The sequence below is a fragment of the Gorilla gorilla genome, chromosome 12, assembly GCF_029281585.2.
Source record: "Gorilla gorilla gorilla isolate KB3781 chromosome 12, NHGRI_mGorGor1-v2.1_pri, whole genome shotgun sequence".
Lineage (NCBI taxonomy): Eukaryota > Metazoa > Chordata > Mammalia > Primates > Hominidae > Gorilla > Gorilla gorilla.
In genome coordinates, this window is record NC_073236.2 from 87,716,146 (window position 1) to 87,743,310 (window position 27,165).

At 33.8% G+C, this 27,165-nt stretch overlaps 2 long non-coding RNA genes across 2 annotated transcripts in view; both read right to left on the reverse strand.

Annotated features, from left to right (window-relative positions):
* LOC134756793 (uncharacterized) overlaps nt 1-27,165 on the reverse strand; it is a 1,394,997-nt gene that overhangs the window by 305,599 nt on the left and 1,062,233 nt on the right. The gene's annotated exons all lie outside the window — the stretch shown is intronic.
* LOC129531595 (uncharacterized) lies at nt 284-25,225 on the reverse strand. The gene is made up of 2 exons (XR_008676875.2): nt 20,571-25,225; nt 284-1,341 (listed from the first exon to the last, which is right to left on the reverse strand). It is a non-coding gene; the product is annotated as an uncharacterized lncRNA (long non-coding RNA).

Here is a 27,165-nt window from a genome sequence, read left to right on the forward strand (position 1 = left end):
AAAAATCCACCAATCCAGAATTCTGTACCCTTCAGTTAACCTTCACAAGTGAAGAGGAAATAAAAACTTTCTCAGACAAAGAAATATTTAAGGAATTGGTTTGCATGTAAATATGCCTTGCAAAATGTTAAAATACTTTTTTTGTGTGTTGCTAGGATTACAGGCGTGAGCCACCATTCCCAGCCTATTGTGTCTTTGGAAGGTTTTGATATGAGGATGATACTGGTTCCATAGAATGAGTAACTGAATAATTGAATTGAATAATGAGTAATGGAATAGGGAGGAATCACTCCTCCTCAGTTTCTTTTTTTTTTTTTTTATGAATAGTTTCAATGGGATTGATACCACACCTTCTTTGTACATCTGGTGTAATTTGGCTGTAAATCCATCTGGTCCAGTGCTTTTCTGGTTAGTAGGTTTTTTATTATTACTTATTCAATTTTGTAACTCATTACTGGTCTCTTTAGGGTGTCTTTTTCTTCCAGATTCGATCTTGGGAGGTTGTATATTTCCAGGAATTTATCTATTTCCTCTAGATTTTCTAGTTGTGTGCATAGAGATGTTCATAGTAATCTCTGAGGATCTTTTATATTTCTGTGAGATCAGTTGTAATGTTACCTTTGTCATATCTGATTGTGCTTATTTGGATATTCTGTCTTTTTTTCCTTTGTTTATCTAGCAGTCTATCAATTTTGTTTATCCTTTCAAAAAACAAACTTTTCATTTTGTTGATCCTTTGAATAGTTTTCTTTATCTCAATTTCACTTAGTTCTGTCCTGATTTTAATTCTTTCTTTTCTTCTGCTAGAACTGGGTTCTTCATTTAGAATTTAGTTCTTCTTTCTCTATTTCTTTAGGTGTAATGTTAGGTTGTTAACAAGATATTTCTATTTTCCTGATGTAGGCATTTAGTGCTACAAATTTTATCACTTCTTTTGCAATATCACAGAGGTTTTGTTATACTGTGTCACAATTTTTGTTTTTTTCAAATAATTTTTTGATTTTTGCCTTAATTTTCTTGCTTTACAAAGGTCATTCAGGATCAATGTGTTTAATTTCCATGTATTTGTGTGGTTTTGAGAATTCTTCTTGGTGTTAATTTCTATTTGCATTTCATTTGACCTGAGAATATGTTGGGTATAATTTTAATTTTTCCAAAGTTGTTGAGACTCTCTGACCAAACATGCAGTCATTTTTAAAGTATGTTGTGTCTGCAGATGAGACGAATATATATTCTGTAGTTGCTGGGTGGAGTATTCTTTAGATGTCTATTAAGACCAACTGGGCAAGTGTCAAGTTTAAGTCCAGAATTTCTTTGTTAGTTTTCTGCGTGAAAGTTCTCCTTTAGAGACAAGAAAAATAATGTATGTCAGAAACTTTGATCTACATAAAGAAAATAAAAACATTAGAAAAAGAATAACTGAAGGTAGAATACCTATAATCTTTCTTATTGTTAGTTGATTTAACACATAACGGTTCATTTTGAATAATAATTGTACTGTATTTCACAATGTATGTATGTGTATGTATGTACATATATACTTATGTATGTATATGTGTAAGTAGTATCAATGACAGCAGTGGTAAAACTAACACAGGGATGAATAAATAAATCCAAAAATTAAAAAAATATATATTTTGAACTAAATGAAAACAAGAACACAACTTATCAAAATGTGTGGAATACAGTTAGGGCAGTGTTTACAGGGAAATTTATATGACCTTGAATGCATATAATAGAAAATAAGAAAGATTTAAAATCAAGATAAGCTTCCACCTTATAATACTAGGAAAAAATAGCCAATTAAATTCAAAGTAAGTAGAGGAAAATAAATGATAAAAATCAGAGCAGAATTCAAAAAAATTGAAAATATGAAATCAGTAGAGAAAATCAATACAACAAAAATCTCTTTCTTTGAAAAGATGAATAAAGTCAATAAAACTCTAGCAAGGCTAGCAAAGAAGAAAAAAAAGGGTACAGATTCCTAATGTCAGCAACAAAAGAGGGAGCATTACTATAGATACTGCAGACATTAAAAGGATAATAAAGGAATACTATGAATAACTCTATACTCACAAATTTGATAACCTTGATGAAGTGGGCAAATTCCTGGAAAGACACAATCTGACAATAATCACACAAGAAGAAATAGATAATCTGAATAGGCCTAGGTCTAGCAAAAAAAAAAAAAAAAAAAAAAGCTATCGGTAATAATCTTCAAAACCAGGAAGCCCAAGGCCCAGGTGAGTACACTAGTACATTTTACCACACATTTAAGGAAGAAATTGTATCAGTTCTCTACCACATTTTTCAGAAGTTAGAAGCAAAGAAAATATTTTCTAATTTGTTCTATGAGACCAGTATCACCCTAATACCAAAACATAGAAAAGGAAACTGCCAAGTACCAAAACATAGAAAAGAAAACTGCAGAGCAACTCTCCCATGAAGATAAATTTAATATCCTCAATGAAATACTAGCAAAGTGAATGAAAAAAGTTTAAAAGGAATTATAAATCATGACCAAGTGGGATTTATTACAGGTATGCAAGGCAGAAATCAATTAATGTAATACATCACATCAACAGGCTAAATTAAAGAAGAAAAATCACATGATCATATCAATAGATACAGAAAAAAACTGGAAAAAATCCAATGCTCATTCAGAATAAAATCTCATAGTAAACTAGGAATAGAGGAAAAGTTCCTCAACTAGTTAAAGAATAGGAAAAAAAAAAACCTACAACTAATGTCACAATGCTGAAAACTACAAGTTTTTCCAGTAAGATCAGGAATGAAGTAAAGGATTCCCACCTCACTAATGATTTTTACAACCACCTGAAATCCAAGTTAATGCAATGATGCGATAAAAAGTAAATAAATGGTATATGGATTGGAAAGAAAGAAATTACACTGATTTTTCTTACAAATGACAAATAATCTACGTAGAAAATCTGAAGGAATCAACAAAGAAGCTCTTGAACCTAATAATAATTACAGCAAGTTTGCAGGATAAAAAGTTAATATACAAAAGTCAATTACTTTTCTATTTACCAACAATGGACAGTGAAAATTTAATTCTAAAACACACCATTTACATTAGCAGCCCAAAATTAAAAATTTAAAGTGTATGTCTATGAAAATATGTATAAGGTCTATATGAGGAAAACTACAATGTTCTGATAAAAAAATCAAAGAACTTATAAAATAGACATTGCATGTTTATGGACAGGAAAGCTCTATATTATTAGAAAGCAAATTCTTCTGAACTTAATTTATACACTCAATGTAATTCCAATCAAAATCTCAGTAAGTTATTTTATAAATATTGACAAACTGATTCTAAAGATTATTTAGAGAGCAAAAGACCCAGAATAGCTGATATTGTTTGGCTCTGTGTCCCACTCAAATCTCTCCCATATGTTATTGGAGGGATGTGGTTGGAGATAACAGAATCATGGGGGCGGTTTCCCCCATACTGTTTGTAGTAGTGAAAAGTCTCAGGAGACCTGATGGTTTGATATGGGGAAACCTGTTTCACTTGGCTCTCATTCTCTCTCTTGCCACCACCATGTGAGACATGCCTTTCACCTTCCAGCATGATTGTGAGACCCCCATAGCCATGTGGAACTGTAAGTCCAATAAACCCCTTTGTTTTGTAAATTGCCCAGGATCAGGTATGTCTTTATTAGCAGCATGAAAATGGACTAATACAATAGCCAACACAATTTGAAGGAGAAGAACATAGTTGGAAGACTGACACTGCCCAATCTCAAAACTTACTATAATGCTAGAATAATCAAGACAATGTGATATTGGTGAAAGAATAGACAAGTAGATCAATAAAACAGAACAAAGTCCAGAAATAGACCCACATGAATATAGACATGTGATGTTTGACAGTGGAACAAAGGCAATGCAATGGAGACAATATAATATTTTGATTAAGTGATGCTGGAACAACTTAACATCCACATGCAAAAAAAATGAATCTAGACAAAGACCATACATTCTTTACAAAAATTAACTCAAAATAGATTAAAACTTATTTGTCAAATACCAAATTGTGAAACTCCTAGAAGATAATATAGGTGAAAATCTACACAACCAACAGTTTGGTAATGATTCTTTACACACATATATAACATATAAGAATGAACCATAAAAGAAACAAGAAGCCAAGAAGCTGGAATTCACGGATATTAAAAAATTCTACTCTGTGAAACGCATTATGAAGAGAATTAAAAAAGCAAGAGACTGGGAGAAAATATTTGCAAAACACTATAATCCAAAATATTCAAGGGACACTTAAAACTCAACAGTAAGAAAAGAAACATTCCTATTTAAAAATGGACCAAAGAGCTTAACAAATATCTCACCAGAGAAAATGTTTGCATGACAAATAATCATATAAAATGGTGTTCCACATTATATGTCCTCAGGAAAATGCAAGCTTGAAAGATCAAAACCTGGAAAACTGACACCAAATTCTGGTCAGGATCTGGAACAGCAAGGACTTTCATTTATTGCTGGTGGGAATGCAAAATTGCATAGCCACTTTGTAAGAGTTTAGTGGTTTCTCTCAAAACTAAATATACTCCTGACATATGATCCAGTAACTGTATTCCTTGGTATTAACCCAAAGAAGTTAAAAATGTATTCACACAGAAATGTTTACACAGACATGTATAGCAGCTTTCTTAATAAATGCCAAAATTAGAAGCAACAAGATGTCCTTCAGAAGGTGAATGGATAAATAAACTGTGGTACATTAGCACAATGAAATATTACCTAGGACTACAAGAAACTGAGATATAAAGCCATGAAGACATACGGAGGAACCACAGACATATATTCTCAAGTAAAATAAGCTAGTCTAAAAAGGCTGTGTGTTATGTGACTCCAACTATATGGCATCCTGGAAAAGGCAGAACTATGGAAACAGTAAAAAGATCAATGGTTGCCATGGATTGGGAAGAAAAAGGGATGAACAGACAGAGCACACAGGATTTTTAGGGCAGTCATAATACTCCGTATAATACTGTAATGGTGAGTATGTGTCAATTATAAATTGTAATGTAAACTATGGACTAATGTAAACTATGGACTTTGAATGATTAATATAATGTCAATTCAGGTTCATCAGTTGTAACAAGTGTACCACTGTGGTGGGGGATGTTTGTAATGGGAAAGGCAATGCATGTGTTGGGGCATGGAGTATATGGAAAATCTCTGTCAGTTCTTATTTTCTGCCCAATTTTTGTGTGAACCTAAAATTGCTCTAATATATATATATATATTATTTTATTTTAATTTATATATATTTTAATAGACTGTGTGTGTATGTGTGTATATATATACATATATGTGTATATATATACATATATATGTGTGTGTCTATATATATAAATGGCCTACACTTTCATCCTAAGACACTAGAAAAAGAAAAGTCAATGAAACTCAAAAAGAAAAGAAGGAAGTAGGTAATAAAATCTTCAGTGGAAATTAATAGAGATTTGATTAGATAACAATGGAAACAATCTAGGAAACTAACAGTTGATTATTTGAAAAGATCAATACAATTGAGAAACCTCTAGTCAGACTGACAAAGAAAAAAAATAGAAGACTGACATTACTAAAATCAGAAATGAATGAGAAGACATACTAATGATCTTAGAGAAGCAAAAAAAATTTGAGAAATATGAGTAAGTATATGACAACAAATTAGATAACTTAGATTTCCTAGAAAGACACAACTATCAAAGCTGACCTTGGGTGGATACTATGGTTCATGCCTGTAATCCCCAAACTTTGGGAGGCCAGGGTGGGAGGATCACTTGAAGCCAAAGGTTCAAGACCAGCCTCGGCAACATAGTGTGACCTTATCTGTACAAAAAAAAAATTATCCAGATGTGGTGCATGCCTATAGTCCTAGTTACCCAAGAGGCTGAGGGGGGATGATTGTTAGTACTTAGGAGCTTGAGGTGTCAGTAATCTGGTTATGCCACTGTACTTCAGCCTTGGTGATTGAGATCTTGTCTCCAAAAAAAAAAAAAAAAAACTACTGGCCCAGCAAGACATAGAGAATCTGAATGGATATATCACAAGAAAAATGTTATAATTTAAATCCATAATATTTCCAATAACAACACAATTCTGTGACAAGAAGGCTTCTCTGAGGAGCCTACCAAATATTTAAAGAAGAATTAATACCAATACTTCAAAAGGTCTTTCAAAAGATAGAAGACATAACACTTTCAGCTTATTTTATAAAGCCAGTAATAGCCTCAGACAAGAACCAGACAAATTATTCAGAAGAAACAAAAGCTATTGACCAATATCTTTTTGAATATAAATCCAAAAATTCTCAACTAACTAATAGCAAGTAAAATCTAGCAATATATAAAAAGAATTATATATAATGATCAAATGGGATTTGTATTAGAAATGGAAGGTCAGTTTAACGTGAAAATCAATTAATGTAATATACCACATCAATAAAATAATGGATGTAACTCACATGATCATATTAACAGACACAGAAAAAGCAATTGACAAGATATAGCACTCTTTCTTGATAAAAGTCCTCAACAAATTAAGAAAGGAAGAGAAGCAGAACTTCATCAGTGTGATAAAGGACATCTACAAAAAAAAAAAAACACTGCTAACACTTTTCTTAAAAGTGAAAAAAGACATGCTTTCTCTCTAAAATGAGGAGAGGACAAATATTTGTTTCCAAATTTAACTCAACATTTTTTGGCAGTTCTAGTCAGAGAAATAAATCAAGGAAATGAAATAAAAGGCAGCCAGATTCGAAGGGAAGAAGAAAACTATCTCTACCTGTAGATTCCATATCCTGTATATAATGGAAAATACTAAGGAGTTTATAAAACAAACTGTTAGCACTAATAAATAAATTCAGAAATACTTAAAGATATAAAATCAATGTAAAAATTAATTATATTTCTATAAAGTAGCAACGCATGAACTAAGATAAAATTGAGAAAATTCCACTTATCATGGAATTATAAGAATAAAATGAAAAAAATACTTAGAAATAAACTTAAAAGAAGCATAAAACTTATACTCTGAAAACTACAAAACATTGTTGAAAAAAAATATAGAACATATAACTAAAATGAAAGACATGGCCAGGCATGGTAGCTCATACCTGTAATCCCAGCACTTTGGGAGGCTAAAGTGAGTGAATCACTTGCTGTCAGGAGTTCAAGACTAGCCTGGTCTCTAGCGAGACCCCGTCTCTACTAAAAATTCAAAAATTTAGCCGGGCATTGTGGCATGCACCTATAATCCCAGCTACTTGGAAGGCTGAGGCAGGAGAATCACTTGAACCCAGAAGGCAGAGGTTGCAGTGTGCCAAGATGGCGCCACTGCACTCCAGCTTGGGTAACAGAGCAAGACTCCATCTCAGAAAAAAAAAGAAAAAGGAAAGACATTAATGGCAATACTTAATAATAATAAATTACAGATTCAGTTCAATTCACGCAAAACCCTAGATTTACTTTTTGCAAGAATTTGGCAAGCCCATCTTAAAATTTCTATGTATATGCAAGCAAGCAAGAACAGCAAAACAATCTTGAAATAAAAAAACAAGTTGGAGAACTTCCCAATTTCAAAATTCATTAATCAAAACAATGTGGTGTTGGTATAAGTGTGGAAATATAGATTGATGTAATACAATTTAGTGTCCATAAATAAACACACATTTATGAATAAGCTTTCAAAAGAGTATGAAGCCACCCCCCATGTGGTCCCTGGAAGCAACAAACTCTCTCACCATCCCACATTCAGTTTTCACCAATTTTTACCTGTTCTGAGTTTTCGTGCTGGTGTCCCATGTCATTGCATCTTCCTCAGGTAAGCACGTGCTCATATCCTGTTGCTCCTTGCAAACACTTGTGTCTCCTTAGATCTTAGTCTATTTGATTGCTCTGAGAATCATCTCTCAGATACATTAATCTTTGCTATTTGTCCACCTTTTTTGTTGTTGTATGGGTCTAGATATAACTTTTCAGCTTACTGTGTCTCTGAGCAGAAACCCAAAGTATTATATGATAGTGATATTATTTTAGTTTTCCTTTGTTTTTGTAACAGGCTTTGCTTACCTTAAAAGTCAAAACTTAATCTTAGGTATTTTTATATCTTCAGCAATAAGCACAGGATGAGGTGTATGTAGCCCTTACCAAAAATTTGATTAGTCAAACTGAAGTCAAAGTCAGAAAAACCTGTAGTTGCGTAATTTGGGGCAGAGTCTTAAGCAACTCGTGGCATCAGGCTCAATGTTCTGTGTTTATCCAATAGTATTAGATTTTATTCTATTTCGGCATGGGTGATATCTTCCTTAATCAGACATGTATGCAAAGGTAATTAAATTATTTGAAGGACTCTCTCTACTATAGGAAGTATTCTGGAAAAGGCCAAGAATGATGAAAGGTTCTGGCAAAAAATGATTTTATTTAGTCACATTGTAGTCTGCTTTTACCATATATGGTAGCTGTTTTGACTAAATATTAGAACCACTTCGAAAAGTATCAAGATATTGGCTTGGCTCCACCCTGGAAAAACTAAATTAGGGGTTGGGCAATTAAATTATTAAACCTCCCTATGGCATTCTAATCTGTAGTTAGAAATGATAACTACTGTGCTAATTGGTTTGTATGCTAGAAATAAATATCATCTGTATTTAATTATTATAAATATAATTTCATCAAAATATGGATGAGTAAAACTATACATTTAACAAAGAAAAAACTAACCATATCGTGATATTTTTTAGTCACTAATAAGGTATTTATAAGAATCTTCTGTAAGCTCTGTTCAACCTATGATAATGTTCGATTAACCTGTCTCCTAAAAATTTACTTAATTACAAGACTGTTAACTTCATCTGCACTGATTTAGACCAAGAGAGAGATGGGAGAGTCAATAGGAGTAGGAGAGATGTATAATTAGTCTTGGTAATGTCAGCCTAGTATCTGGTTCCCCAGAGAGCACCTAAACACTATTACTTCTACTCTCATTTAGGTCCTTTAGTCTCAATGACATTCTACAAGTTTCTATATAAATAAGGATAGGTCAATTTTTCCTGTGCTAACAAATCAATCCAAAAATGTCATTGAACTCATAAAATAAACATTTATTTCTCACTTGTACAGAGCCTGCTGCATATCTGAATGATTTTCTAAAATAACTATCTTCTATACTTAGAGTCAGATATCCAAAATTCTGGGGGTGCCATCATCATATTGCTCAATTATTACACATCCATCCATGTGCTTTTGCTATGGTAGACAACTATGCATGGATTTTCTATTCCCTCAGTCCAGAAGTGGTATCTATTCTGCTCATTGTGCATTGGACAATACTAGATAGAGGAGAACACAATATTGACGATTATGAGTAATGTAATCCTCAAACAATTTATTAATTCCAGATTTCTAATTCACAAGTGAATTATTTTTATTATTGCAATTGAGAATTTAATTCATCATTAGTACACATGTAATCTATCTAATTACATTTATCTAGTGTTTAAGCTTTGTCTCTTATAAATCAAAATACCATTTGATTATGGCTTCAAATAGAATAAAAATGCAGCACTAAAACACTGATACCTAGCTCATCTAAGACATAGTAAAAGACAAATGCAATAATACTCTACCAAAACAAGGTGGTTAACACACCCTCCTTTATAAACATTCAAGCCTAAATCAAGCCTTGCGATATTATAATGTAAGTTACTAGCCAATAAAAGAATCAATTTCTAGATTCTGGTCATTGGTCCCTTTTTATTATAGGTCCCTACCACATACAATTTTGAGGCTCCTGTAAAATGTATGCTGGTTAGGAACACTGGGATTTTTAACCCACTAACTTATTAATGGTGATGTCAAGTAAAATAGGCTAAGTATATTTAATGAAATTGAAATTTTACAATAACTACCCTTATTTCTCATGGGTGCCTACTTTTAGAAAGTTACATTTTTAAGGAATATTAATATTTTCTGAATACTGTGAATTTAAAAATACCATCATATAAATCATCTCAATATTTTTATACTCTATTATACAATAAAAATCAAACACAAAAAAATAAGAACATGTGACTAGAAACCAATGTGAAAATAGAAAATAGAAACACAGTTACAAGTAGAGTGGAGTTCGCTGGCCAAGAATTAATATGTCACAGATATGAAGGAAAAGGCATAAAAAATAGACTAAAACATAGACGATTGCACCAAAGAATCCAAAAGTATATAATATAATAAAATAAAGACTCTGAAGCTGAAAAATACAATTTATGAGTTAGGAACTTTTTATACAGGTTTCATAGCACGTTAAACATGGCAAAAGAAAGAACAAGTAAACTGGGAGAAATATCAAAAAACAATTTTTAAATTGAGCAAAACAAGGAAAATAAATGGAAAATATATAAAACAACACTAAGAATATATGGGTCAGAGTAAAACAGCCTAATATATGTGTACTTGTTGGAGAAAGAATAGAAGAAAAAGATAGTCATCAATAATCTTTGAAGAACTAATATTCAAAATTCAATAAATACACCAGCCCACAGATTCAAAAATTTGTGAGAATCCCAACAATAGGCATATAACAATGACTACGAATAAGCAAACATAATAAAACTACTAAAAGCAAAACAAAACAAAACAAGACTCCTGAAAAGACACACATTACTCTCTTAATAAAAAGACTGATGCCTGAAATCATGAAAGTGAGAATAAAATGGAATAAGACCACTCTAAAAGTAAAAAGTGACTTGCCAATTTAGAAGTTTATGCTGAGAAACAAATATCCTTATAAAATAAAGAGAAATAAAAAACTATTCACGCTGAAAAACAAAAAGGAGAGAATGAATGTACCATCAATAGATGCATTCACTATTAGATATATAAAAGGTATTACTATAGACAAAAGAAAATAATCACATAAAAACAGGAAAGATATTAGAGAATGTGATCCAGATTGTCTTACCAATCAACAATTATAGTGGCTTACAGACAAAAATGTATAAAATAAAAATGTTAAATAAAATTTGAGAATTGGAGCAAAATGTTCAAAGCTTTAGTATTTTCATAGACATTATGAATAAAATTGTACATAATTATAATGTCAAATATGTATTTTTAACCTTTAAAATAGTAAAATATTTAACACTGTGCATATTAAATTAATATAAAACAGCTGTATTTTGAAGGAGGCAGAGCAAAGTGGTGGAATAGAAAGCTCCACCAATCATCCCCCGACAAGGACACCAATTTAACAACTATCTACACAGAAAAAAAACACCTTCATAATAGAAAAAATCAGATGAGCACTCATAGTACCTGGTTTTAACTCCGTATCACTGAAAGAGGCACTAAAGAGACAGAGAAAACAGTCCTGAATAGCTAACATACTCCTGCCCACGCCCCTATTCTCCCTGCAGCACTGTCATGGTGCTGAGACCATCTCTGGGAACTGAGGGAGGAATAACACAGCAATTGTGAGGCATTAAACTCAGCGTTGTCCTCTTAGAGTGGAAAGGAAAACCAGACCAAACTCAGATGATGCCTGCCCACGAAGTGAACATTTAAACCAGCCACAGCCAGACGGGAATTGCAGATCCCAGTGGTCAGCACTCAAGTCCCTGCCAATCTTGCCACTGAGGACTGCATTGCTCTGTGTCTTTAAGTAAACTTGAAAGGAAGTCTAGGCCACAAGGACTGCAACTCTTATGTATGTCCCATTGCTGAACTAGGCCTAGAGACAGTGGCCTGGGGAGGCATGTGACATACTGAGACACCAGCTGGAGCAGTCAAGGAAGTGCGGGCATCACCCTTCCCCTAACCCCAGGCTGCACAGTTTAGATCTCCAAGAGAGACCCCTTCTTTCCATTTGAGGAGAGAAGAGGGAAGAATGGGGAGGACTTTGTCTTATACCGTGGATACCAGTTCAGTCACAGCAGGATAGGACACCAGTCAGAACCACAAGGCCCCCATTCCAAACCCTAGTCCCAGGTGACATTTCTAGACACCACCGTGGGCCAGAAGAGAACCCATTGCCTTGAAGGAAAGGATCCAGTCCTAGCAGCATTCATCATCTGCTAACTGAAGGGCCCTTGGGCCCTGAATAACCAGTAACAATACCCAGGAATTATCCTGAGGGCCTTTGGTGAGCCTCTGAGACTTGCTGGCTTCAGATGAGACTCAGCACATTACCCGTTGTGGTGACTAGAGGAAAAACCATTTCTTCTTGAGAGAAGCAGAGGGGACTTTGCCTTGCACCTTAGGTACTGCAATAGCCATGCTGGGATAGAACATCAAGCAGGCTCTTGGGCTTCCTGATTCCAGGACTTGACTCTTAGACAGTATTTCTGGACATGTCCTGGGCTAGAGGGCAGCCTACTGCCCTTCGGGCGAGTACCAGGCCAGGCAGCATTCACCACAAGGTGACTTAAGAGCCTTTGGACCTTAAGGTAGTATCAGCAGTAATCTGGCAGTACTCCTCATAACCATGGGGTGGTGGCTATGGGGTCAGGCTCCTCTGCTTTTGGAAATGGGAGGAAAGAGTAAGAAGGACTGTATCTTGTGGTTTGAGTGCCAGCTCAGTTGCAGTACAAGAGAACACCAGACAGACTTCTAAGGTTTTTGACTCTAGTCCCTGACTCTCAGATGGCACCTCTAGATCCACCTGGGGCCTGGGAGACCTTGCCACCTGAAGGGAAGAACACAAGCCTGGCTGGCTTTTCCAGTGGCTGATTGCAGAGCCCCAGGGCCTTGAGCAAACACAGGCAGTATCCAGGGAGAGGTTACAGTAGGCCTTGGGTGAGACTCACAGCTGTCCTGGCTTTAGGCCTGACCCAGAACGGTTATAGTGGTGGTGGCCACAGGGGTACTTGTGTCACTCCACCCCCAGCCTAAGGTGGCTCGGAAGAGAGAAAGAGACTTTATTTTAGAGAAAGTAAGGGAAAAGAACAAGAATCTCTGTCTGATAATCCAAAGAATTATCATGCATCTTGTCCAAGACCATCAAGGTAGTACCTCTATGAGTGCAAGAACTAGAGCATTTCTGGACTTGGGGTGCCCCCTAAAAACAGATACAGCTTAGATTACAACACCAAAGTCCTTTTCCAGAAAGCCTTCCTGAGAAAGATGGATACAAATAAACCCAGACTGTGTAGACTACAATAAATAACTAACTCCTCAATGCCCAGACACAGAAGAACACCTCCTAGCATCAACACAGTTCAGGAAAACACAACCTGACCAAATGAACTAAATAAGGCACCAGGGACCAATTCTGGAGAAACAGAGATATGTAACCTTTCAGACACATAAATGAAAATAGCTGCGCTGAGTACATTCAAAGAATTTCAAGATAACACAGAGAAGGCATTCAGACTTCTATCTTTTTTCATGAAGAAACTGAAATAATTAAAAAGATTCACACAAAAATTCTGGAGCTAAAAAATGCAACTGGCATATGAAGAATGCATCAGAGTCATCTAACAGCAGAATTAATCAAGCAAAAGGAAGAACTAGTGTGTGTGAAGACAAGGTATTTGAAAACATACAGTCAGATGAGACAAAAGAAGAGAGAATAAAAGACAATGAATTCTGCCTACAGGATCTAGAAAGTAGCCTCAAAAAGCATATCTAAGAGTCATTAGCCTTAAAGAGAAGGTTGAGAAATAAATAGAAGTAAAAGTTTATATAAAGGGATAATAACAGAGAACTTCCCAAAACCAGAGAAAGTTATCAGTATCCAAGTACAAGAAGGTTATGGAACATCAAGCAGATTTAACCCAAAGAAGACTACCACAATGCATTTAACAATCAAACTCCCAAAGGTCAAACACAAAGAAAGGATTCTAAAGGCAGCAAGAGAGAAGAAACAAATAACATGCAATGGAGCTCCAATATGTCTGGCACAGTCTTTTCAGTGGGAAACTTACAGGCCAGAAGAGAGTAGCAGGACATATCTAAAGTGCTGAAGGAAAATAAAAACGCCCTAGAATAGTATATCTGGTGAAAATATTCTTTGACCATGAAAGAGAAATAAAGATCTTCCCAGAAAAACAAAAGCTGAGAGGTTTCATCTGTGCTAGACCTGTTCTAAGTAAACAATAAAGGGAGTAATTCAATCAGAAAGAATAGGGCATTAATGAGCAATAACAAATCATTTAAAGGTATAAACCTCACTGACAATAGTAAGTACACAGAGATACACAAAGTATTATAACACTGTAACTGTGGTGTATGAACTACTCTGATCCTAAGTAGAAAGACTAAATGATGAACCAATCAAAAATAACAACTACATACCATCACATAGAATCACATAAAACATCTAGTCCAAAAAGACAAAAGTATTTATTTAATGAGTACAGAAGATATATTTTTCTGTGTCTTAGATCATGCAGCAAATCTAAACAAAAATTCAAAGAATAAAATCATATTTAGATGTTTTCTGACTGTAGAAAATTAAACTAGAAGTAAATGAGGAAAAGATAATTAGAAAGTCTCCAACTGTTAGAAATTAAGCAACATAATCCCAAACAACCCATGGGTCAAAGAAGAAATCACAATAGAAATTGGAAAATATTTTAAGCAAAAAGATAATGAGGACACAGCATATGAATATTTGTGGGAAATAACATCAATGTCTAGGGAGGAATTTATATTCTTACATGCATATATTAGGAAAGAACAAAAATTGAAAATTAATGATTTAAGCTTCCATCTCAAGACGCTAGGAAATGTATAGCAAATCAAATAAACAAAGGTAAACAGAAGAAAATAATAGAGATAAGATAACTTAATGAAAGAGAAAATGCACAAAAGAGTACATTAAAACAAGAAAGAGGTGATTCTTTGAAAATATGAATAATCTTAGTCAAATGCTAGCAAGACTGATCAAGGAAAACACAGAACATTTACAAGTTACCGACATCAGAAATATGATGAAATATCACTACATATTTCATATTTTTATCCCTGAAGACATGAAAATAGAAACAAAGATTATTGATACTTTAATATATTTGACAATTTTAAGAAAATAACTCCCTGAATAGTATATTCCAAGACTGACACATGAAAAGAAAATCTGAACAGCCCTACACATATTTTTAAACATATAATCTATTATTAAAACCCTCCCCAGAAAAAAGATTGCTTCACTAGAAATGTCTTTCAAACATTTAAGAAAGAAATCAAGCCAAACTTACAATAGTCATCCTGATTTTATGTGTATGTGCATGTGTGTAGTAATTTTAAGAGATCTGTGTAAGGTTGAAAGTAAAATCTAACCAGAATCATTAATTTTTTTCTCATGTAGTTCTCCTATCTTTTGTCTTTTTACTTGAATATTTTAATAATAATTACATAAAAGTCATAGTCAGTGAAGTGCATTATCTAGATCATGTGTAGGCGGGTATATAGCTATTATCTGATGACCCTATTGATTTTTTTTCTTAATCTCATTACTCTCGACATGCCTACATTTTTTTTTTTCTAGCCATGTTTTATACAAAATGTAGAGGCCCAAGCAGATGCTGTTTTTCAGCCAGGGGAAGTTTACTTTTTCCTTTCTAGGTGGATAGACTGGCAAACAAATCAATTTATTCCATTCTTGGATGAAGTTTAGTGGAGGCAGTGTTGCAGTTTTATGAAGATTTAGTCTACTTCTTACTCCATTCCTTAGACATAGATTTTAAAATTTTAAATTTAGAATTCAGTGAATTCACCAGGACTGCTCCAGTGTCTTACCACCACCACCACGAGGGTACTTTGGAAAACTCTTTTCTTCTTTTCAGAAAGTTCAGCTAAACTTTTTACTCCCAACTCATACAGCTTCAGAATTTGGCTAATGTCTTAAAAGAGAAATTGACTGAAACCATACAAGTCTCCAAAGTTGTCTCTTCTGTACCGGTGTCTGTTTCTTTGGCCTACTGACTTTTTCGACAGCGTATGAACTAAGAAGTATTTTTACATTTTAAATAGTTCAGGGATAAAATATTTCATAAAATGTGAAATTTTATGACACTTAAATTTCACTAGTCTTATTGGAACATAAACACACTCATTCACTTACATACTATCTAGGACAAATTTCACTACAATGGCAGAATTGAGTAGTTGACACAGACACTATGTAACCGCAAAGCTGAAAATGTTTACCTGTGTCCCTTAACAGAGGTAAGGGACCTCTTCTAAGGTTTTTTTTTTTTTTTTAAATACACCATTTTCTGCTCTAGTATATAAGACTACCAAAACTTCTGCTAGTTTCTGTATCACTTAGTGTGGCCTTCTGCCCAGGAAAAGTCCAGACACTCATAGAATATTTATAGGATAAACTATGTCTTCAAATTGTAAATTCACTACTCTCTTGTTCCTTCACTCCATAATCTTTATCTATCAAAGGCTTTTTTCTTCAAAAATGCTCTGATTTCTTTAAACAGGGTTTTCTTTTTCTATTTTAACTATGATTTTTTACTTAATCTACTTTTTTCCTGACAAAAGCAGTCATATATCACAAATTACTCCATTCTATTTTAAAGTGGTAGATAATCATCACTTGCAAGAGCTGGATTATTGATATATGTTATTTTGCTTTTAATAAGAGGTATCTAGAAAAAAAGAGGCAGATAAAACTGAAGATATTATAGGGCATCAGAGAATTTCTGGGTTAAAAGGAACCAATAAAGTCTTCCAGTTTAAACCCTTATTTTGTAGTTCAATAAATCCTGACTTAGAAGTTTAAGAAGTTTGTTATAACTGACCTTAAGATTTTGATTGTCAGGATTAGAGTCCTAACCTTCTGAATCCAGAAGCCTTCCCTTTGCTTCCCTGTGTCCTTTATGTGACCTTCACTGTACTATACAGGCTCATGTGTCTATAGCTTTAGTTTGTGTGGTAGGCTGTGCTTGTTTGTATGCCTTCCAGGAGTTGTGTTTATTTATATTACTGTTATTGACACAATTAGGTGATACTCTCATAATTGAGTTATTGAACGTTATTTTTCAAATTTTTTCTTTCTGAGAAAGAATATTGTTTTTATGCCTTCTTTGGTAAAATAAAATAACCAAGGATATTTTTAAGTCAGCTCAAATTTATCCAAAGTAATTTAAATATTATTTTTGAAGTAAAAATATAAGTCATTTTAAAAATAGGGTTAATAAGAAAAATGCAGACAGTTTCATAGTGCTAGTGTCACCACAATCTGGCTCTTTATTCAAAGCAGCAATTAAGTAAAAAAGTTACATTTAGCTTGTCAAAAAATATTTTTTTAAGTTAGCTTTTTAATTTTTTTTTGCATAGCCTATCTCTTAATATCAAATCACTTATCTTTATACCTGCTAATGTCATTTGTTATCATAGACAGAATGACACATTCTATATAAAATACAGTGGACACAATAAAATAAATAAATTTGTTATTGTAGAAGCTCATCAATAAATTGAATCAAGACTGAAGCACACCAAATGTGTCTTATATCTAACCTTTTTATTAGCAATAAATGATATTTACCAAAAGTACTGAGTTGAATGTATTTTAGCAGTATTATATTTTCTGTACAGGTATATCAGACTATTATTTGCAACATATTTAGAAATTTATTTATATTTAGAAATGCATTCAACTTTCTAAGTTTTCCATGAAATCTTTTGGGATTAAATATCCTAGCTTTACATCTTCCATTATGACAATGTATTGTAAGAGGACAAAACTCAGGAATAGGCATAATTTTAAAACATTTATTCAGTAGTATTCTCACTTCTATTGACCTTAAGAATCTTAAAAATATGTATCATTTAAAGAAGAGTTTTTAGACTTAGCCAAACATTTCTCAGTTTTCATAGTAATACTCTTTTACTCCAGAGATTAGCATAATAGGAGCATGGGACAATTTAGACAACAATCGATAATTTTCCATTATTTGTCACTTCCATTGTATTTACTTGTTATTAAACTATTATTAAAGCAGAAGAGCCTCTCAATATTTGGATTTTTACAAAGATATATAATAAAAACTTTTGGGTAGTTTAAATAAATTTAGTTAAATAAAAATTTGTGGAGTCTACATGTGCCCAGTATTTGGAAAGAAAAAATATTAAACTTCCTGTTTATTATCGGTCTTCCTGGAACTGGAAAGGATAAGAGAAATGAAGCAGAATGCAAATATGATCCAAGAGAGTTCTCAAAAGTAATGTAAAATAAGCAAATATAGGTAAAAATTTAGAGAAAAAATGTAAATTATTCTATTTATTTGGAATTTAGTAAATTATTTCCCACAGCCAAAATCATAGTTTAAATATCAATAAAATACTTTTCGTTAATATGACTTCATTGGTAAATAACCTAATACCAGGTTGAATATGCATACAATAAAGTTTCATTGGCAATTTAACTGGGTAAATGAATGATGCAAAATTATGAAGAATAAGATATAATATACTGGAAGGAAAAAGAAGGGGTTAGTATTGTAATAACGAAACACTTAGTGGTTTTGAATTTTGTGAAACATTTTCAGTGACTGGGAGGTATGTGTATAATTCAGAAAATGATAAATATGCTACAATAAAAAATAAAGATCAAATATTAGCAATTCAATATACCTAAGTTTTATTCCTTGCTTATGTCATCTTCCCCATGTGTATTTGTTGCAAACTCACTATTTCTATATTAGGAGAGATAAGGCACAACAAACAGCCAAGAGACGTATTTATTAGGAGCAGAGAAAACAAAACAAAACATTAAAAACCTCTGGTATTTAGTTAAGAAAGACCACATGGACTATGATAGTCTGAGAAGCCTCCATTGTTAATTAGTAGGTTAATAGATTTGTATTTGGCACCATAAATAACAGAGAACAGACTTTTTAAAAAAGTCAAATAAAAAATATTAACAAATGCTAACTGTACACACAATTGTTTTATTGCATTTTGCTTTATTGTGCTTTGCAGATACGGTCTTTTTTTTTTTTTTTTTACAAATTAAAGGTTTGTAGCAACCCCACATCAAGCATACCTATCAGCAGATTTTTCCAACACCATGTGCTAACTTCATGTTTCTGTGTCACATTTGAGTAACACTTGCAATATTTCATTACTTGTCATTATTATTACATCTTTTCTGGTTGTGACCAGAGATTTTGATAGTACTACTGTAATTGCTGTGGGGTGCCACAAACTGTACCCATATTAGACAGCACGCTTAATTGATAAACATATTTGTTGTCACTACTCCTCTGACCAGCCATTTCCCCACCTCCTTCCCGTCCTTGGGCTTTCCTATTTCCTGAGATACAACAATATTGAAATTATGTAGTTAATAACTCTACAATGGCCTCCAAGTGTTCAAGTAAAAGGAAGAGTTGCATACATTCCACTTTAAATCAAAAGCTACAAATGATTAAGCTTAGTGAGAAAGGCATCTTGAAAGCCCAGATAGGCCCGAAGCTAGGACTCCAATACCAAACAGTTAGCCATGTTATGAATGCAAATAAAAAGTTCTTGAAGGAAATTAAAAGTGTTACTTCAGTGAACATGTGAATGACAAGAAAGTGAAACAGCTTTATTGCTGACATGTAGAAAGTTTTAGTGATCTGGATAGAAGATTTAGCCAGCCACAACATTCCCTTAAGCCAAAGGACAAGCCAGACCAAGATCCTAACACTTCAATTATATAAAGGCTGAGAGTGGTGAGGAAACTGCAGAAGAAAAGTTTGAAGCTAACATAGGTTGGTTCATGAAGGAAATAGACTGTTTTCATAATATAAAAGTGCAAAGTGAAGCCGCAAGTGCTCATGTAGAAATTAAAGCAAGTTATCCAGAAGATCTAGCTAAGATCATTGATGAAGAAGGCTACATTAAACAAATTTTCAGTGTAGATGAAACAGCCCTGTATGGAAAGAAGATGCCATCCAGGATTCATAGCTAGAGAGGAGAGGTGCATGGTTTCCAAGCTTCAAAGAACAAGCTGACTCACTGGTTAGGGGCTAAAGTAGCTGGTGACTTTAAGTTTATTGAGTTATTTAAGTGATTTTAAATAAACCCATTTGCATTTACTAATCCAAAAATCTTAGGGCCCTTAATAATTATGCTAAACCCACTCTTTCTGCGCTCTATAAATGGAACAATGAAGTGTGGTTGACAGCATATATGTTTGTATTATGGTTTGCTGAATAATTTTAATCCACTCTTGATATCTACTGCTCAGCAAAAAAATTTCCTTTCAAAATATTACTGCATACTGAAATTGCACCTGGTCACCCCAGAGCTCCGATGGAGATGTACAAATTAAATGTTGTTCCATGCCAGCTAACACTATATCCATTCTTTAGCCCATGGATAAAGGAGTACTTTTGACTTTCAAGTCTTATTATTTAAGAAAGACATTTTGTAAGGCTATAGCTGCCAGAGATAGTGATTTCTCTAATGGATCTAGGTAAAGTCACTTGAAATCTTTCGGGAAAGAATCCACCATTCTTGATGTCATTAAGAGCATTCATGATTCATGGAAGAAGGTCAAAATAGCAACATTACCAGAAGTTTGGAAGAAGTTCATTGCAACCCTCTTGCATGACTTTGAGGGGTTCAAAATCTCAAAGGAGGAAGTAACTGTAGATGTGGTGAAAATAGCAGGAGAATTTTAATTAGAAGTAGAGGCTGAAGATGTGACTGAATTGTTGCAATCTCATGATAAAACTTGAACAGATGAGTAGTTGCTTCTTACGGATAAACAAAGAAAGTGGTTCCTTGAGACAAAATCTATTCTTAGTGAAGATTCTGTGAACATTGTTGAAAGGACAACAAATAATTTAAAATATTACTTAAACTTAGTTGATAAAACAGCAGCACGGGTTCAGAAAATGGACTCCAATTTTAAAAGAAGTTTTCTTGTGGATAAAATGCTATCAAACAGCATTGCATGTTATAGTGAAATCTGTAATGAAAGGCAGAGTCAGTAGATAGGGCAAACTTCATTGCTGTCCTATTTTCAGAAATTGTCACAGACACCCCAAACTTCAACAACCACCTCCCTGATCAGTCAGCAGCCATCCAAATTGAGGCAAATAATATTGCTGAGAAAATTTTTTAAAAACCACACACACACACACGAGAAAAGTCTATATTATTTTGTGACTAAAGATGTCCAGGACTTGATAATATATTTAATTTTAAAGAAGAGAAAATTAGAAACACAGATCAACAATATACATTTTAGGGATTGAAAACGTATGTTAGTATGTTTATACATAAGCACAAAGAGCAAGACAAACAACTTTTGAAATAAATGCATTTGAAAAACTTCATCCTCGGTGAAAATCATCTCAAAGTAGAAGTAAGGTGAAACAAACGGGGCTTCTCTGTACCTTGAATAACAATGTGTAATTAAGGGTGACATAATTTTATATTCATGGAAGCCATTTTTCTTTGAAATTTACTTATACTCTCAGATATGTTAGAAAGGTAATGAGACTTGTAATGTGGCCTTTAAAATGCACAGTGTGACTGGCATAGTTTAAACATAACGTTTAGTTGCAATATCACCCCAAATTATCCTAGCAAGTAGAGCTGAGGCAAACCACCAATTTTGTCTCCACATGTATTCTAGATACCAAAAAATGGGTAAATTGGATTTGTTTGTGCTCTCCTTTTTGCTCATCTTTATGAGCAATGAAATTGTATAGATGGAGACTTCAGTTCACAGAGAGGAAAGCTGCAGGAGTTAGCACCTCCCAGGGAATTACAGACTGCAAATGGATCCAGCAGTCACCATGCTGAAGAAGGTGGGGGTGGGAGGTAGTTATTTTAAGCAGCAAGCTCCAAGTGTCTGAACTCTAGTAGGGGGAAGGAAAAACCCATGAATAGTGCAAGTTCTGGAAAAGATTAATTTGGCTCTTCAAACAGTTGTTACTCAAAAGGTTACCAATAGGTTTCCAAGACTTAATAAGGTATGATTTTATAGTTTTCTATCAGTGTAACTGTATGATCTTCAGCAAGTCACTTAACCTCTCTGTGCCTCAGATGTTTTCCTCTGCAAAGTGGAGATAATGTCTAAAGATCAAAGAGTAAGTCAGAAGATCACAGTAGGTCTCTTCAGAATTTAGGATGTGTGGTTCTGATTCACAAAGGCTTCTACATTTGTAGTCTGCAAAGAACTATTAACTATAATGAATCACCCCTGTAACCTTTAAAATTATGGCCACTTACCTCCTACCTGTATGTATAACATTATTCTAGATTCTCACCTAGCTCTGCTCCAACCTGGGGCTAATTTAAGAAATCCTTGATCAGTAATGGCTAAGAGCTAAGTACCTAACTATCAGGGTGGTTAAAGGATTAAATGTATTAATGCATTAAAGTTCTTAACCTAGTGCTCCACACACACTAATTGTTCAATAAGTGCTAGTGTTAGTGGGTGTGTTGATGGTTATCATTAAAATGGCCATTTTGCTCATTGTGTTGTCAATCTTTTTGATGATCCACTCCAACTTAATACACTAATTTCATGATGCAGTGATAAGTGTCCTAACTTTCTTCTGACCAGGCTCCAACTGTGCATTATAATTCCATCAACTTTGCTTCTCTTTTGTTCTTTGGCCTCATTTCTTGTGCTCCGTCATAAGCTTCACTCACCAGTCCCTCTGTGCCCCAGTGCCCCACCTCTCTCACTACACCTCACTAGCTTTTTTGAGGTCTCCAATGGAGCTGCTAAAGAGCAAACTTCTTGCCTAAGTTCTGAAGAATTTAGGAAATAAAATAAAGGTGAAAATATCAAATTTCACATGGATTAAACAGATGATAGAGAGTGCAGGTTTAGGTAAGAGATCAATGGACTTCCCCACACTGAACTTCAGTACTAGGCAACGAGGTGGGGATGGCTGCTGCTAGAGGAAAATAAATTACAGAGGAGGACAGTCTGGGGCTGAGCCTAGATGCCCAGGTTTTCCCATACATTTTCTAATTGGATAAGTGAATAAAGGTTTGGAAAGAGATTAGCTAGATGTATCCTTAATGTAAAAAGTCCCTCCCCAGGAGAACTTCAGTGGTAAAGGAGTAATAGTTTTATGGGCCAGACTCTCTCCTGATTGTATTTTCTAGACTGTGAGAGGTGATCTCTAGATCTTGGCCTTGTTTGGACTAAAGCCTATGATAGTTATTAAAATATTTTATATTTAATTTGGGGTAGTAGTAAGAGAGCGATATAAACCCTCTATAAAACCTTTACTTTTTAATGGAGTTCTACATTAGTGTAGATGGGATACAAGTTTGTGTTCACAATACAAATTTAGCAAGCATAATATTTAGTATTAATGAAAAAGAGACTCTGGGGAGAGATGCTGCAAATGCACCATCCTCTCTTAAGACAAAATAAAAAACACTAATTTTAAAAGCCTACCTGTATCCATATATAAAGGCAGTGGATAAGCAAGATAATATTCTCTGGCATAGACATTAATTTATTATGTTATATTTCCTGATGTTACGATCGTCTCCTCTAAAATATATGAGCTAGGTGTCATTTTTGCTGGTTCTTTGTCACAGTTTTGTGCTCTCTAAGAACTCTTTTCCATTGTATAAGATAGTGCTGCTAGTCATCATCAAGCACTTTCAGGATCTTAATTCATTAAAATATTTTAATTGGGATAAAAAATATTTCATTTTGAAGTGTGTCCTAAGGGTTCCACGGGGACCAGCAGCAAGCAATAAACTAACAGAAAAGTAACTAAACATAGTGTCAAACAGTGAAACAATGCAAATAAATTACATGGGCTTCATCTCTGGTAATTATGAGTTAGAAAAATAGAACAGAAAATCTGATGGGACTTGCTTTTTTTGCTTTCTCCTTTTAGAATCTTAGTGGCTTGTGTGGTGGTGGTAACAGCGTGTATGGGAAAGGCGAAGACCAACTCTGTCTTAATAACTATACTTTTAAGCATGTTTTCTGTCATTACCAGTGTGTTCCAGAGGCAAGCAGAACTCTTGCTGATCTATAACAAAATAGGCAGCCTTCACTGAATATTTATACTGAGCAAGTCATGTGCTAAGCAGTTTGCATGGGATATGCCATTTCATCTTTCAGCTATTCTATAATTTACGTACCATTATTATCCTCATTTTACAAGATAAATTTTTTAAAACTTAGGTTTAAAAAGATTGTATATCTCATACAAGAACACATGGCTACAAATAATTAGAGCTAGGAATTTTAACTGTTCTCTGACTCCATAGTCCATCCCCAAAGCCACTGAATTCCAAATTATTCACTATAGGAAGGATTATACACAGATATTGATAAATAAGTACATACAAAAATATGATGTGTTGATTCAATATTTATTATTTTTTGCTTTTATTTTTACTGCTATGGATATATAATAAATCTGGATAGTGGCTCTAACTGGTTCAGTTGTATTTACAAAAGTAACAAAATAAGTTCTTGGGGCATGCCCTGTTTCTTTCTTCTCTTTCACTTTCTGACATCATTCTTGTCTTAATCTCTAGGTGGCTAATATCCTCATGCCATATGCAAAGTATCCACAGCTGACTATTGTGTCCCATAACAGTCTTCCTTTAAGTCCTGGTTTTCCCCTCTTGCCCTACACTCCTTCAAGCATTAGTCTTGCCCTTTGATTGATGCTACTTTTTGAAGCTCAAAGCAAAACAAACAAATTATCAATTAATGTGGCCACAGAAATTGCTGAGAAGTAATGGCATAACATCTTCAGGGTATTTGTATTTTAAAAGTGAAGTCTATCACATCAAATGATACTTTTAGGATGGGGAGTTGGGAAAACACTCATAGTGTTTCCTTATATCTAAACTCAGGAGAGATGGGTTATCAGTTACGTTGACTATGTAAAAAGCATTAGGAATGCAGGTTTTTGAGTTGCATCTTCATTTTGTAATATTGATGAGACATGTAAATAGACATTTTAAATATGTGACATTACATTTACCTTTTCTTTAAACTAGGGATTATTCTAGATGCTATCTTCTCTCATATTCACTTTTTCTCCAATGACTATTTGGTATTTTGCATGTGAAATTTGCTAATTTCTGGGTGAAAATATAATAGTATCTTTAGGATAAAAGATATTTAAACTTTGCCTAAAACTCAAGAAAAAATATTTGTAAGCATACCTTTTCCATGGTAGAGTTAGCTTCCGATATCATTAGAGGTCTTGGAAAAAAAAAAAGGTACAGTCTGTTTGAAATACTGAGGCTCTGTCAGTTTATACTGGCTATGAAAATGACCACCAAGCTTAAATTAAGCAACAATCATATATTTGACTTTTTTCCCGTGAGCACCTCATTTCTTCTCTCAGGGTAGTATTGAATATATTCAGTAATGGCAGACTTTTCCTACTTTGTCTATGGAAGAGAAGGGCAAAACAAAACAAGGAAGACCTGTGAAACAAAGGTAGCAAAGAACGAAAGTGAATTCAATTTAGGTCTGGTAGGCTTGAAAATTTATTTGCAAAGTTTGATTTTAATAATATTAACTTCTATTTTCTTTATCAAAGAGGAACATTTTTACTTCCATGCTTTCAGATGACATCCATTACACTGATCCATTCCAGCAAGCATTTTATTCTGGCACTCTTGATAGCACAGATAGAGGAGACTCAAAAGACTGACAGAAGACCCCAGGTAAGCCTGTGCAAAAATTATCTCTAAAATGTCTATTGTGTAATATGACAAAAAGCCTATAGTGACAAGCACGGAACGTACACAGTCAGTCTTGGGATGAAGGCAACAAAGATGTTTCTCTATATTTATAAATGCATAGATGCTGAATATACTACACATTAAGTATACACGATGAATATGTGATGAATTACTCTTAAAACCTGTTTCAATAGTCAATTTTTTTATCAGAGTTTGTCTGTATCTGTATCTCAAACCACATTAATCTTGTAGGATCATTCAAGCTATTTATACTACTTCCATACCTTCAAATAGAACAAATTACTCTCTCCACAGATTTGAAGTATCAAACATTTATTCTGACACATTCATATGTTTATTACTTTAAACCTTAAAATGATAAAATATGAGTAAGCCTTTTACGTTCATTTCTTAGTAGAGAGAGGAAAATTTTATACTAGCCTCAATTATTCACAGAATAATTTCCCCTATTTTGGTTCAATACTATCATTAGAAAAATAAATGTGAGTGTGTGTATGCGTGTGTGTGTGTGTTGTGGTTCTGTGGAGATAGCTTGTAATTGAGAAGAAAAAAGAGCATTTTTTATCCACAGTCTCCCTAACAACAGTGGATTTTTCAGCATTTGTTTACTTAATGAGAGGTTAGTTATCTCCATTTCCACATGCCTTCAATTTAATTTATTCAATTCAGTGGTGAGCACAAGTATGTAGCCCCATTATTTTATAATATCACTCTGTTTGTTGCAACCATTTCCTGCCACTAAGTATACAAAAAAGAAGAATGATTATCATCCAAACTATTGTTATGTTGATGTAGGATGGATTAAACAAAAAAACCTCTAAAAATATGAAGGCAGATTGGAAGAATACAGAAGGACCAATTGTAAATGAAAATAATCAGTATTTGTTGCTGCAATGATTATTATTTAAAAAATACTTTATTCAATTTTTATGCGAATTAGCTTCATAAAACTATAATTTATACAAGAGAATAAAGAGTGCACAAGTAACACTCTAACTGATAAAATAAAGACACTACGTTCTAAAAGAGCTGTTTGATCATACGTGGAAAACCAAATATTTTGAGATAAATGGGGATAATTTTGCTGTGAGTGTCTACAAAGGGCTATAGTGGCTTCAACAAAGCAAGTAACTGCATGCAGATATACCCCAAATCTTTAGAAATAAAGATCTCAGGATACCTAAGATTTTTCAAACTTATTTTCTATATAGGGTTGTCTTATTGCAAAGAATTTTCTGGCATGTTGGGCTGAATAATAGCCTCACCTAACTTTTTACTCAGACTGTACAGTGCTGTCCTTGGCAGAAATCATACACCATGACCCATGAGAAACTTCAGTTTTGCCTGCTTCCTGTCCAAAGCATTGACTTCTTGTTTATTTTCTATGACTACTTTCTCATTTGAACTACTAGGTCATTCCAAAAATGATAGACTGTTTTCT